A 14,210-nucleotide genomic window follows, 5' to 3' on the forward strand; every position below is an offset into this window, starting at 1 on the left:
AGAACAACCCTAGAAGCCAAGTGCAGCACCTTTACTAATTCCCAAAAAGTGTAAAATTCCTGATATTCCCAAAATTGAAGGAACAACTAACCCTCGGGATCACGCAACTACATTCACTACCAGTGTGAAAGGCAATGATTTAACCAAGCAGGAGATCGAATAATTTTTGGTTCAAACATTTGGTGAAACACTTACAAAAGGAGTGTTAACATGGTATTCTCTTTTACCTGAAAATTCCAGTGATACTTTTACTGGCTTGCATATTCATTTATAAATGCACATTCGGGGGCTCAAAAAGTTGAAAAAAGGATGGAAGACACCATCAAGGTTAATCAAGGGAGTGCATAATTGCTCAGGAAATTCGTAGATAGATTCCAGCGAGAGAGGATGATATTGCCTCAAGTAACTGATAACTGGGTGGCTATGGCATTCGCGAGCAACTTGAACGAGAAAAGTTCAGAAGCCACGAGGAGGTTGAAAATAATTTTTCTGAGACCTTTGAGATTCTTGCAAGTATAATATGAAGTTAAACCCGGAAAACTTCTCTTTTGGCGTGGCTTCAGGCAAGTTTTTAGATTTTCTTATTTCTAACAGAGGTATTGAAGTAAATCCCGCACAAATCAAAGCTATTGAAGAAATACCAGATATACTCATGAGCAAGAAAGAAGTGTAGATATTAACATGCAAGATGGAAGCTCTGGGAAGATTTATACCAAAGTCATCAGAAAACAAATTTAAATTCTTTTCAGTGCTGAAAAAGAAAAATTAGTTTGAATGGACTGACAAGTGCCAACAAGCTCTCAAGGACCTAAAGTCGTATCTATCAAATTTGTCTCTGTTAGCCAAACAAAAAAATGGTAAAAGATTGTTTATTTACCTTGCTGTGTCAGGAGTTACGGTAAATGCGGTATTGGTACGTGAAGATAAAAGTAAACAATCCCCAATATATTATGTTAGTAAGTCTTTACTATATGCTAGACACAATATCCACACCTAGAAAAGCTTGCTTTAGCTTTTATTATGGCATCAAGAAAGTTACGACCTTACTTTCAGTGTCATCCTATTTCAGTTATAACTGCTTTCCCACTAAGAAAAATACTGCATAAACAGGAATTATCAGGTAGATTAGCTAAATGGGTAATAGAACTCAGTGAGTATGATATCATATATCAATATAGAATTACAATTAAATTGCAGGTATTAGCAGATTTTGTAGCAGATTTTTGCACGAACGTAGTTTCTAAAGGAGAACAAGAACTACAAATGTTTACCGGAGCTAATCCGGGGATTTGCACCTTATTTACTGACGGTTCCTCAAATGTTAAAGGAGCAAGTTTAGGTATTGTTTTAATTTCACAATAAGGTGAAGTCATAAGAAAAGCAATAAAATGTTATCCAATCACTAACAATGAGGCAGACTATGAAGGTGTGATTGTAGGCTTGCAACTGGCACGAGAACTTGGTATCGAACAAATTCTGATCAAAAAGTAATTCGCAGCTGGTGGTCAATCAAATGCAGGGGACTTACGTGGCAAGAGAGACGCGAATGCAACAATACATCGAAAAGGTACGAGAATTTCTTAGACAATTTCAGACATGGAAAGCCGTGCAAATACCTAGGGAGGAAAATGCTGAAGCAGACGTGTTGGCAAATCTTGCGTCTGTCACAGATGCAACAAATGTAGAAAATGCAATTGTGGTATGAAATATGGATCAAAATCACTTATCATATAGTTGTGTTTGAAAATATCCTCCTAAAATCATCTCTCACTGAGTCTATGGCTCAAAAATGTGATAAATGAAATTAAGTCCCGAAATTTTCATTATATGCCCAGCTGCAGAAGTCGCATTTATGACCTTGGGTGTGCAAATGCGACCACTAGAAATACGACCCATTGTTAGCAAAAGAGAACCCTGCCAACACCCCTAGAAGTCGCAAATGCGACAAGATGTCCGCAAAGCAAACCCGAATGGCACCGCAAATGTGAGAAATAAATCGCACGCAAATGCGGTAGTCCCAGCCCCAGCTCCCCATTGAAAAAGTGATCTGGAAGTTTGCAATTGCAAACATACCAGTTCCACCCCACCTCACAAATGCGGATCCCTTTTCGCAAATGCGAACAAGAACTCTCATTTGCGAGATCTGAAGCATCAACCTAATAATCAGCAAAATTGAAACTCACTCAAACATTTTGAAACGCCTCCGAAACTCATCCAAGCCCCATGGGATACACGCCAAATATCAACACAAGTACATAAATATCATACGAACTCGCTCGCGTACTCAGATTATCTAAATAACATATAAGACCATGAATCAAGTTTTAAAACACGTGAAACTCAAGAACTTCTAAAAACACAGTCAAACGTTTGATTTCTATCAAAGCAACCTAGAATGACAGAAAACTTTACACTCAAGTCATAAATGACAAAACGGATCTATTCCAAGTCCCGAACTAAAATCAGAACCAGATAGCCATAAAGTCAAACTATGGTCAAACTTTAAAAAAATTAAAACCTTCAAATTGCCAACTTTTGACAAAATAAGTCAAATCAACCAGGGAACCTCCGAATCAAATTTTGAGCATACGCCTATGTCTGAAATCAGCATACAAACCTACAAGAACCATCAAGACACCATTACAGGTTCATTTCTACAAAAGTTAAACCTCGGACAACATTTCTAACTTAAGCTTCCAAACTAAGAGCCAAGCGTTCCAAATCAATCCAAACCTTCCGGAACCAAACCAACCATTCCCTCAAGTCACATAACCACAAATACATACACAAAAAGTTTTTAAAGGAGAAAAGGGCTTAAACACATAAAATGACTGATCGGGTCATTATAAATTGCAAACGAATTGGTCGGAAGGTTCCAACCAAAACAGTCAAAAATTAGAGGGAAAAAAAGGAATGACCATGTTTTTCGAGTTTCCGACTGAAATGGTCATAAGTTTTCCAACCGAAATTGTCGTTAATTTAAAATATGATATAATTAAATAACTAAATACTTCAACTGATTCGGTCGGACAACTAAAAAAAATTAATATTCTGACCGATTCGGTCGCACATTTTAAAATATATTCTTTGTAAATTATATTTTCTTACGGAATCAGTGGGTAATTTAAGTTAAATAATTCTTTTATATAAATTTCTAACATATGAGGTCGAAGTTTTTGGGAATTTTTTTATTTCAATAGAATTCTGCTATATTTTCAGCTACATCACCTGCCAAATAAAACAGCCAGCCAAACAATCAACCAAAAGACCTAATTCACAATCGCTCAACCAATTGAACCCAAAACACCAAATATCTTACTAGCCTAAGCATTAAAACCCTTTCAAAGAAGTGTAAACACTTCATAATTTATCACATTTACGTTTATAAGTCTCAACTAAATCGTATAAAGCCTAAAACAGTTCAATCAAACTGTATTCATAACCTTCAATTAAGTGTAAACACATCATAACTTCAAAGGCATGTCTATATATTACAACCACGTCTAAACACAACCAAAATATTATTCCTTGTCGTTAGGTTTAGTTTCTTAGTCATTGTCAAATTCCTCTACTGTAACATTATTGCCTTGCTTTTTCATAAATCTCCACATCAAAGCCTGGCATGTACTCTATTATTGCGTCAAATCATTAATTTGTTTTTGCATAGCTTTAATTTCGTTTTGTGAAGTAGAAGTACCATCAGTGAATAATGCGGTTGGATGACTAGAGAATGATTGTAATTCAAGTTTCTAGCCTCTCGATACAAATTTTTTTAACTTTCTTGTAATGTGACTGGTTACAAAATTTTTAATTCTCTAAAGCTACATCATCCTTATAGAATAACATGCAATCATTCCCGCAACAATCAATCCCCTCTCATCGATGAAATATCCAACTTTGAAACTAATTTCTTTGTTGTATAGAAATCTTTGGATAGGTCAATTTTACTCGAGTTAAATTCATTCATAAGCCAAATAATAGAATGTCACGTCCCAATTTCCACTACAGGCCTTGATGGCGCCCAACGCCACCGTTATGCAAGCCAACGGTGAATTATCCATTTAATTATTTATTTTATTATTTTTAAAGTAATGAATTTTATATAATGAAGATATCAAGGATAAATAGTCACGGTGATATAAAGCATAAAATAAAACGTGAGAGTGAAATAGTGATATTAATAGACAAAACAAAATCATAAGTATCTACTAGAAATTCCCAAAATTCGGTGTCACAAGTGCATGGGCAATCTAATATAATATACAAACCACTACAACTACTATTTGATATAAAATAGATAGAAATATAAAATAAAGGGCAATGGGAAGGAGAATTCGGGTGCTGCGATCAGAGCATGGAGGAGCATCTCACTGCTAAGTCTCTAGGTATTGTGGATGCGCATCTGATCGGATACCATATGTACCTGCCTTAGTACGTACACAATTTGTGTAGAAACGTAACATGAGCACGTAAATAACGTGTACCAAGTAAGTATCTACTCTAACCTCGAGGATGTAGTGACGAGGGATCGACATCGACACTACTAGAGGTCAATAAATAAAGTGCAAAAATTATAAACAATAAATAATGACCCCTTAACAGAATGTCAATTTAAAATCTTCAATTATCACATGCCATTTTTTAACAAATAAGAGTCATAATGTAATTATCAAATCTCAGGTCATAAAGGAAATACCAAGTACAGTCGGAATCATAGCAATATCACACACGAATTATGTCGAGGTCATACAGCCCCATCCATAATAATCTTGTAGACTGCCAAGGGCCGACCAGTGCGAACCATAGATGCATCTAAATATACTGCCAAAGCGTTCAGTCCGATCCATAGGAATAGAGAAACTCTACAAACTACGGTCAACGACTACAACACAGAAATAATACTCAAAGAAGGTAAAATTTCCACCAACAATCAAATGTTCTGCCAAAACTCAAGATAATGAAGCTTAGTATCATAAAAGCCCATATCCAATTTTTATTATAAATTTAAGTAATTAAACTAACAAGTTGGGTTCAAATAATACAAGTATTGCATGGTAAAGTCCTAAGACTATCCGGACATAAGCATAATTTTAGCTATGTACGGACTCTCGTCACTACGTGCGTACGTAGCACGCACAATTATTAGCAAATAACAATTTAAAACACTTACGGGTATAATTTCCTCTTATAAGTTTAGGCAAGAGACTTACCTCGTTTCCAAGTCCTCTTTTCGGTCCACAAATCACACTAATAGCCTCAAATCGGTGTCGAGCAATCCGAAACTAGCTAAAGATCGTACAAACTAATCAATATATGCTAAAAAGTTCACAATTCAATTATTAGAGTAATTACCTTACTCAATTTGAAAAATTCCTAAAAGTCACCCCCGGGCCCACGTACCTGAATTCCGAAAATGTTTGTTAATAAATATTATTCATGACCTTACGAATTCAAATATATAATTTCTACTCAATTCCATAATTATTTTCGTGGTCTAATCCCATTTTTACCAAATTCTAGGTTTTTCAACATAATCCTAAAATTTTCACAATTTACATGTTAAAATCTACCCATAATCTGTGTATTAAACTCACATTATGTAAAAATTACTTACCTCAAGATGCTAGGTGAAAAATCCCCTCCAAGAAACTCTAAAATAGGCCAAGAGTTGAGAGAAATAGAGAAATTAAGCCTAAGTATTGTTTTTAACTTAAGTCACTACCCAACGATCCTTCTTCGTGATTGCAAAAATGCTCACGCGATTGCGGAGGGAAAACTGCCAAAGCCCCTGAAAAGCCTCTTCGCGATCGCGAGAAGCTTCTCATGAATACTAGTCCCCTCCAATCATCGCCAAAGCAACCCGCCTTTTGCGAATGCGTAGGGCATCCACTTTCTGAGCCCCCAAACCCAGGCCTTTCAACTCGAATACGGAGGCCAGTGACCCACAACTTTGTGATTACGACCCTATTATTGTGACCGTGTATAACAAAAACCCTCCGTCCCAATTCCTTCATCGTGAACGTGAAGTCTTCTCCGCGTTCGCGAAGAAGAAAACCAGAACAACAAATTTCGGAAATTTTGAACTTAGCTCCGGGTGGTCCGAAACTCACCCGAGCCACACGGTACCTCGTCCAACTGTACCAACAAGTTCATAAATAAAATATGGACCTGCTCAAAGCCTCAAAACACATAAAACAACATCGGAACTGAAAATCGCACCCTAAAACAAAATTAATCAACGTATGAACTTCAAACTTCTTCAACTAGCTCCGAACGCGACGAACTTAGACAACTCGGAATGATGCCAAAACTTACGCACAAGTCACAAATCACCATACGAACTTATTCCCAGGGTCGGAATACCAAACAAACATCGATAACATCAAAGTCTACTTCAAATAAAATTTAAGAAGCGTTAAAACTTTCAAGGCGCCAACTTCCAATATTAAGTGCCGAAACACTCCCAGATCACCTCGAAATTCGATGCGAACATACGCCCAAGTCCAAAATCATCAAACGAACATATTGTAACCATCAAATTCCGGTTTCGAGATCTTTTAGTCAAAATGTTGACTCAAGTTAAACTTGGCCACCTTTGGCCATTATTAAGGAACTAAGGGGTCGTTTGGTTAGAAAGAAGTTATCCCAAGATTAATTATCCCGAGATTAGTTAAGCCGAAATTAGTTATTTCATATTTTCATGGGGATAAAAAAAATATTACAATCCCGATCGGGATAACTAATCCCGAGATTAATTATACCGTAATTTTCTACCAATCAAATATAGGATAAACTCTTTTTAAATTTAGTCCCGAGATTAATTATTCCTTATCCCTCATACCAAGCGAGTCCTAAGTATTTTAAATTCAACCTGAACCAGTCCAAAACTAAACCAACCATCCCCACAAGTCAAATAAAGTAAAAGCACATACAAAAAGTCTCAAATAGGGGAACAGAGATCTAGAAAGCAAAATGATCGGTCGGGTCATTTTATAGAATCCATGCATACTTGAGAAATAAAGCTATCCGATTTCTGAGAGCCCAAGAGACTGGAGAGGTTGATGACTGAGTGAGGCCGAGAGCCTTATTATGAGGATATTTATGGGATCGGGTTGCACGTTGCATCATGTTTCACTGATATATGCCATGATTGGCTTTTTATAGCACTTAGGCTGAAGGAGCCCTTCCGGAGTCTGTACACACTCCCAGTGAGTGCAGGTACTTAATGAGTGTGAGTGGTACGTTATTGAGAGGAATGAGTGACTGTGAGGAAAGAGTGATTGTGAGGATGGAGTGAATGGGAGGACTGAGTAGTTGTTGCTCTGAGAGGATGCATTGACTTCATTATTGTTACACTTCAGCTGTCATATATCACTGTCTTGAAATTTCTGAGAGATATTATCTTCTGTTTCAGTTGAACTTGACATGAATTACTGTTTTGGCTTTAATTGCCGAACTTGAAAGCATGCCTACCTTACTATGTTGATTCTTTTGAAATTGAACTTTAGCTGTGAAGCTCGTCACTACTTTTAGTTCTTTATTTAGTATTGTTACTTACTGAGTTGATTATACTCACGCTACACCCTGCACTTCCTGTGCATATCCAGGTATTTCCGGACATGGTGGGTGTTGATTTCCAAACCTCTCCAAGACTTTCTCCAAGTACTTCTTCTGGGTCAGGAATAGCTTGTTAACTCCTCGATCTCTTTTGATCTACATGCCAACGATTTTCTTATCTGCTCTCAAATCTTTCATCTCAAATTCACTTTTTAGCTGACTTTTTAAATTGTGAATTTCTGTCAAATCCTTAGGAGCAATGAGCATGGCATCAACATATAATAATAGGTACACAAATGAACCAGCATTTAACTTTCGGAAGTAAACACAACTATCATACGTGCTACTAGAATAACCATGACCCAACATAAATGAATCAAATCTTTTATACCATTATCTTGGAGACTGCTTTAGTCCGTACAAGAATTTCTTCAACAAGCAAACGTGATCTTCTTTTCCTTTAATTTCAAATCCTTTGGGTTGATGCATGTATATTTGTTCCTCAAGTTCGCCATGTAAGAAAGTTGCCTTAACATCAAGCTGTTCTACTTCCAAATCATATATGACAACTAAGGCAAGCAAGACACGAATCGAGCTATGTTTAACAACAGGTGAGAAAATATCATTAAAATTAACTCCTTGTACCTAACTATAGCCCTTTGCAATTAATCGTACCTTATACCTCGCATCTTCAACCCCTGGAATGCCATCCTTTTTTTTGAATACCCATTTGCAACCAATAAATCTTTCCCAATGGTGGCTTCACAAGATACCAAGTACCATTCTTGTGGAGAGACTCAATTGTTTCATTCATTGCAATCGGCCACTTGGCTGAGTCAACATCAGAAACTGCTTCTGAATATTTTGATGGTTCTTCAATTTCTTCAGTTTCCTGTGCAACTGAAAAGGCAAATGCAATATAATCTCCAAACCTTTATAGTTGTTTACTTTTTCTTCTTGGTCTATGATTGGCTATAGAATACTCCTCTTCTTCCGGTTCAACTTCAGGAGACTCAACTTTAGGAATTTCAGCTTCTAGCTCAACTTCAGGAGTTTCAACTATATTTTTCTCCAAAGTTGATGAGCTTGGCTCAGAAGGAATGCCAATCTTAACCTCCACCTACTTCTGTGTACTCTTTCCTTTATCTGTATTACAAGAACTAGAAAACTCTTTCTAGAATATAACATAGAGGATTTATCATAGGTTACATCTCTGCAAATTATAATTTTTGGTGTCATGGGATCAGGATACCATAGTCGGTGTCCTTTCAATCCAGATGCATTCCCAAGGAAAATGCACTTTTTAGCCCCTGGCTCTAATTTTCTATCATTTACCTGCATGTATGCAGGGAAACCAAATATCTTTAAATCAGAATAATTAGCAGGAGTACCTGACCACATTTCCTCTGGAGTCTTAAAGTTCAAGGGTGTAGAAGGAGCACGATTGACAATATAACAAGCTATAGAGGTAGCTTCTGCCCAAAAGGTGTTTGTCAACCCAGCATATGAAATCATGCAGCGAGCCCTTTCCTAAAGAGTTATATTCATCCTTTCTGCCACATCATTTTGTTGAGGTGTCATTCTCACAGTACGATGTCGAGCAATTCCTTCATTCTTGCAAAATTCTTTAAATTCATCATTACAAAATTCCAAGTCATTATTTGTTTTAAGCCGCTTAACCTGTTTTCCTGTTTGCTTCTCAATCAAAACTTTTCATTCTTTGAAAGTTAAGAAAAAATCACTTTAATTTTTCAGAAAATAAGCCCAAACCTTCCTTGAATAATCATCTATGAAAATTAACATATACCTGACACTATCTTTTAATGGGGTATGTGAAAGACCCCAAAGATCTAAATAAATGTAATCTCAAGTACCTTTTGTTCTATGATTTGTTGAAACGGTCAATTTTTTTAAAATCTAATTTTATTTTTTTAAGTTATTGACCGAAACAGTCGAAAGATTGTTTTAACCCCCCTCCCCCCCCCCCCCTCCTTCGATTTTCTCTTCCTCTCTTTCTTATATTGCTCTTTTCCCACCTCTTCCCCTCTCCACGGCGAAACACTCCCACCTCCTTCCTGTCTCCATGGCGGAACACTTTCACCACCTCCCCTCTTCACGGTATTTTTCCCTCTCATCCTCTCCAACGACGACGGCGGAATCTTAACTTCTTTTTTCTTCCGGCGGCGAAGCTTCGGGTTGAGCGAGAGAGCTTAGGGTCTTCTCTTCCTCTCCCTTCCAGCAGCAGTGTTCTCCGATAACAAGGTTAGTTATATATTTTTGGTATATTTTCATTATTTGAATGTTAGAAAAAAATAGTTGAATTCTTGTAAATTAGTTAGTAAATTATTCTTGTAAATTTTTCACTTTTTTTTGAAAAAGTTTCACTTTTTTCGAAATTAGTGTTTGGCCATAAAATTTTCAATTTTCTCTTGAAAATGAATTTTAGAATTTTTCAAGAATTTAAAAAACTCCAAAAAGCTGTTTTTCAAAATGTTCAATCAGATCACTCACAAAAATTTAAAAACAACCCAAAATTATATTCATGTCCGAACACAACTCTAATTTTCAAATACCATTTTCCCTTGAAATTCTTTTTCTCTTTTTTTGGAATTTTACAATTTTTATGTCCAAATGCCCAGTTATAGAATTTGCAAAACTTCCTTCACTAATACCACACCAAAGCTGTAGACATCACTCTTGACATTCAGTTTTGACGTAGATGCAAACTCTTAAATTTCAAGAATAAGAAACATAACTCGTATTCTAATAATGAGATATACCTGGTGCAAGGTTACAAAACGTGCCAGCGATAGCAGAAGCAGTCTCCGTCTCTCCCCACTTAGCCAAAACCTTAGCCAGTCCAAAATCTGCAATTTTGGCATTCAATTCATGGTCTAAAAGGATATTGCTACACTTAATGTCGCGATGAATGATTGGTGGGGAGCACTCGTGATGCATGTATCATAGAGCTCCAACTGCAATTTTGCAGTCTAGTATTCCATTCCAAGACAGAATGTGCTGAAGCAGTAATAGCTTTTTCACTTATTGATCTCTTGTGATGAAGCCACTTGTCTAAGCTTTGATTTTCCATGTACTCACCTAATAATTCAACCAAAGACCTAATGTTCTTAATCTTAAAATTCCAGCTATAGTGGGTAAACCCGGTCCCCAGAAAATTTGTTATCACTTCTAGGCTATGTTACTCGGACTCTTCAAAAATATTATTGGGTGCGTGTCGGATCCTTCAAATTTAGTGCATTTTTGAAGGATCCGACACGGGTGGGGCAGCACTTTTGGAGAGTTCGAGCAACATAGCTTCTAGGCTTTTTGAGTCCATATATAATTGGTGGAATTATTCCAGTAAGTTGTTTCTCTCCGAGATGGATGCTTGTCAGAACCTTTTCTGCATTCTACACAAATCAATTGCAATATGAGGTATAGGAATTCAACGACTCGAATCCTAACTGATTTCCCCATAGTTGCTTCAGCTCTAACAGAATGCTCTTCTCATTTTCTTATATGTTACTTTGTAAACCGGCCTCCAAATGTAGAAGAACAAGTATGGAAAGACTAAGGGTGTGTTTGCTACGAAGGAAAAAATATTTTCCGGAAAATATTTTCCGGAATATTTGGTTGGCTTAAATGTTTTGAAAAATATTTTTCTCATGAACTCATTTTCATCCAATTGGAGAAAAATATTTTCCCTATCAAGAGAAGGAAAAATATTTTCTAAAACTCCTTTTTAACTTTCTTCACCCTATTCCCTATCCCCATCAACCCACACAACCCCAACCTAACCCCCGCCCCACCTCCGCCTACCCACCCATCCTCTCACCCCCACCCCCGCCCCAAATAAAAATATTATTAATAGTACTTTTTTTAATGTTATAGATATATTTCATTTTTGTATTTCAACAAATGACTATTTTTTTTTACATGATATAAAAAAGTATTTTTTTCATTTCAACAAAAACATATACTTTCTTTTTTCATAGAAAAAGTTTTTCTTTCATTTCAACAAAAAAATATTATTTTCATGATGTAGAAAAAGTTTTTTTTTTCAATTCAACAAAATGAATATTTTCTTTTCATGGTGTAGAAAAAGTATTTTCTTTTCTTTTAATAAAATGAGTACTTTATTTTCATGTTGTAGAAAGAGTACTTTCTTTTTCAACTAAAAATAGAGTATTTTCTTTTTAGTTATGGAGCACAAATTTAAACATTACTTTTGTGTAAAAATATAAAGCAGCACATTAGTTTCTTTGGGTTTGTGTGAATTTTTAGAAGAATAATTAAATTCTTCAAGAAAAATAGAGTCGTGAAAATGTTGGTTGTCGGTGCGGCTCCGCAGATGCGGAACCTTGTCTGCAGGTGTGAGCACAGGAGGTTGCCAGGAGAACCGCAAATGCGGTCAAGTTGGTCCCAGGTGCGAAAAGCACTAGGCAGAATATAAACATAGGGTTCCGAGGTTTTATCATTTTTGGACTTTGCAAACTCGAATTAAGGCGCTTTTGAGAGGGATTTCGAGGGGTTTCTCGAGGTAAGTCACTCTTGATCATTTGTATGTAATAATATTAATTACCTATTGAATTTTTTACCTAGTTTATGTATTTGCGAGGTGAAATTTTGGGAGTTTTAGGCTAGAGATTAAAAAATAAAATTTGGGCATTTGAGTGACGATTTTGTATCGGAATTTAATAAATTTGGTATGGTTGGACTCGTGGTTGAATGGGTGTTCGGATTTTGAAACTTTTATAAGCTTTCGAGATGTGGGTCCGCGGTTATTTTTTTGAGTTGACTTTTTGACTTTTGCTTAACAACTTAGTTTTTTCATATTGAAATGATTCCTATGGCTTGTGTTGATTGTATCGTGTTTTTTGTAGCCAGATTCGAGTCATTCCGAGGCCGATTCATAAGGCAAGAGATTATTGGAGTAGAGATTTGCATGGCTTGAGGTAAGTAACACTTCTAAACATAGTTTTGAGGGTATAAATCCCCGAATTAGGTGTTATGTGATTGGTATTGAGGTGACGCACATGCTAGGTGACAGGCATGTAGGCATACACCGTAAGAATTGTGACTCGGTTGACTCCGTGGAACTGTGTAGTCATATAACTTGTCACTTTCCACGTATTTCCCATGTGTTAAAGAAATTGAGATGTGATTCTTGTTAGAAATTATGCTTAGGCCATATGTTGGTATTATTGGGACCCGTAGAGGTCGTGTTGCTGTTAAATTACTTGCTTAATTTGCAATCATGTACTCAGTCACAGCTATTATTTGCATATCATATCTCAGTCTCTGTTGCCATTTATTGATGCATCAAATCATCATTGTTTGGGCTGAATATCATAAGACTTGTGAGCCCGAGAGACTGTAGAGACTGATGACTAAGTGAGGCCGAGGGACTGATTGTGAGGATATTTATGGGATCGGACTGCATGCCACAATATGCTTTATTAGTTCATGCCATGATTGACTTATTATAGTGCTTGGGCTGTATCCGCCCCTCCGGAGTCTGACTTATCAACAGTGAGTGCATGACCTACTAAGTGTGAGTGCGAGTGCGAGTGTTGAGTGCGAGTGCCGAGCTATTGGTAGGATTAAGTGGCTATGAGGACTAAGTGATTGTGAGGAATGACTGACTGTGAGGATTGAGTGAATGTGAGGACTGAGTGATTTGATACTCTGAGAGTATCCGTATGATTTCATCAGTGTTTTGCATTACAGTTGGCATACATAATTGAAATGTAAATATCGAGACGTATCATTCCTCATTTCAGTTACACTTGGCATATTTTACCTGTTTGAGCTTTAACTGTTGAACTTGAAAGCATGTATATATTTTTGTACTTTTATTTCTATATTTGCACTGTACCTGTTGGGCTCGTCACTGCTTTCAGCTCAAAGGTTAGACTTGTTACTTACTGGGTTGGTTGTACACACCCTGCACTTCGGGCGCAGATTCAGGTACTTCCGGATACGGTGGTTTGCTGGTTTTCGGAGCTTTATCAGTTCAAAGATTTTCGAGGTAGCTGCTCTGACGTCCACAGACCTTGACTCTCCTTCTTTATCTGTTAGTTTTATTTACATATATTGTTCTACTTTCCTATATGGTGTTTCAGTATTTCGGACCATATTATTTTATAAATACTCATGTACTCAGTGACATCCGGATCTTTAGGGAATATTGTATAAATGCTCATGTAAAAAATACTTTCCGGAAAAGTTTTTTCACTCACCAACCAAACAAGAGAAAATAAGTGATAAAACCACTCATTTTACATGGAAACATCTTCCATGGATTTTCCATAGAAAATATTTCTTTTCGTACCAAACACACCCTCGAATATGTAAACTTTTTCCTGAGAATTGAAAATGTAGATTTGACAACGTGGCTAATTTTCATGGCTCCTTTTGTTTGATTGTCCATTTTCTGGAGTATATTACGACTATAATACTACCCCAGGGTAGAGTCAAGTTCAGCAAAAATGATTTTTTTTGTTTATATATATAAACTTTTGAATCCTCTTTGGCATATGGAAGGTTCTAGTGTAGTCACAAAGGAGATCCAACCATTGCTTTAGGTCATAGGTTCAAACATTTAAGTGTGACAGTCCTGTCTCTTTTTTTTTTAAACCCCTAATATAAAT

The 14,210-nt window shown here is 36.5% G+C and overlaps 1 protein-coding gene and 1 long non-coding RNA gene across 2 annotated transcripts in view; both read left to right on the top strand.

The window, feature by feature from the left end:
• Positions 1–14,210, top strand: part of LOC104095606 (histidine decarboxylase-like) — a 196,148-nt gene that overhangs the window by 100,345 nt on the left and 81,593 nt on the right. The window lies entirely within an intron of this gene.
• On the top strand, positions 9,572–13,798 carry LOC104119240 (uncharacterized). Its single transcript, XR_691380.4, has 4 exons — positions 9,572–9,819; positions 11,909–12,097; positions 12,445–12,512; positions 13,522–13,798. It is a non-coding gene; the product is annotated as an uncharacterized lncRNA (long non-coding RNA).

This window comes from Nicotiana tomentosiformis, chromosome 8 (genome assembly GCF_000390325.3).
Source record: "Nicotiana tomentosiformis chromosome 8, ASM39032v3, whole genome shotgun sequence".
Taxonomy (NCBI): domain Eukaryota; kingdom Viridiplantae; phylum Streptophyta; class Magnoliopsida; order Solanales; family Solanaceae; genus Nicotiana; species Nicotiana tomentosiformis.